General features: G+C 53.0%; 1 pseudogene; it reads right to left on the bottom strand.

The window, feature by feature from the left end:
- Positions 1–213: 213 nt before the first annotated feature.
- Positions 214–1,381, bottom strand: LOC101569340 (annotated as a pseudogene).
- Between the last annotated feature and the right edge of the window lie 54 nt (positions 1,382–1,435).

Raw genomic sequence — 1,435 nt, 5'->3', positions numbered from 1 at the left:
TGCCACCACACCTGGCTATTTCAATCTTAATTTTTTGTTTTTTCTTTGAGTACTAGGAATCAAACTCAGGACCTTGTGCTTGCCAGGCATGGACTTAGGCCACTGAGCTACATTCCCAGCCCTTTTAATCTTCATTTTTAAAACCTAAGATTACAGCTAACTCTTCTGAGACAGCACTAGGTTCTCCCTGAAGGACACTGAACAGGACCCACAACAAGGCTGGCTGTGGTGGGTGGGAGAGCACAGCATGCCTCTGGAGCAGGATCTGGGTCATGAGGACCAGAATGGAACTTTGGGAAAAAGGTAGGCAGAATCCAGCTTCAAATGTTCTGGCTGCATGATGTCCAGGGGCCACACACGCCCACCCCAGCAAGTTCAGGGCTCTGAGTCAGCAGGGAGACAGGCTTGCAGGATGTCATGGTCTAACATCACAGGGCCCAGCAGACCACTCCAAAAGGCCTGGAGGAAGTCATGGGCTGCCGCAGAGTAGTTGGACTGGATGACATTCACATCACCTGTGCCAGTGAGCACCTTCACCTTCCGCGTCCTCCCCAGCCGCACAGCTATGCTCTTCAGCACATGCTCTACGTCATCACAGGCACCGCTCAGGCCATAGTGCTGCACATACCTGAACATCCGGTGTTGGTTGAGGATGAAGAGGAGGTAGTCGGCCATGGTCTCCTCCCCAACCAGGTGATCCAACACTGTTCCACACAGGGCTAGCTTGAAGCCTGTCTCCACACTTCCAATCCGAGGAGCCAGCACCCCAGGGGTGTCCAACAGGAACATCAATGGCCACTCAGACACCTGAATTCTGGATGTTACAGATCTGGTGATCCCAGGTGCACCACCCACTCTGGCAGCTTTTCCTATCTTCAGGTGCTGTGTCCTCAGGGAGTTGATGAGGGAGGATTTGCCCACATTGGGGACACCAATCACCATGATGCAGTACTCCATGTTCTCTGCTCGGTGGTAGCGATAGCTGCTCCCAACTAGTTCAGTGATCTTCGGGATGATCTGCTTGATGTTTTCATCCTTCACACAGTTGGTGTAAAAATGATGTTTGTTTTGGTCTTCTCCTTCTAAGTGGTGCACAATTTTCTGCTGCTCTGTCAGATCTGCCAAGTCCATCTTGTTAAGGACAATCAAAGTGAGGCTTCAGCCCAAGGGTTTCCTGAAACAGAGGATTTCGACCTGAAAGTGGGATCCGGGCATCATGGACCTCGATGATACAGTCCACCAACTTCAGACTACTCTGCATCTTCTTCAGCCCCTTGGCCATGTGGCCCGGGAACCACCGCGCCACATCGCGGCCGTGTAAGGGAAAGCACTGGCGCCAGGCAGCCACAGAAGCGCACATGGCGCAGGGAAACAGCCGCATGGTGCCGCGTCCAGGAAGCGCTCTGCAGCGTAGGGTCTTCCAGACCAGACCGGT

The sequence above is a fragment of the Octodon degus genome, unplaced genomic scaffold (assembly GCF_000260255.1).
Source record: "Octodon degus isolate 3935 unplaced genomic scaffold, OctDeg1.0 scaffold00301, whole genome shotgun sequence".
NCBI classification, from domain to species: Eukaryota; Metazoa; Chordata; class Mammalia; order Rodentia; family Octodontidae; genus Octodon; species Octodon degus.
Note: the sequence above shows the minus strand (reverse complement) of the source record. Positions and strands in the feature narration are given on the sequence as shown.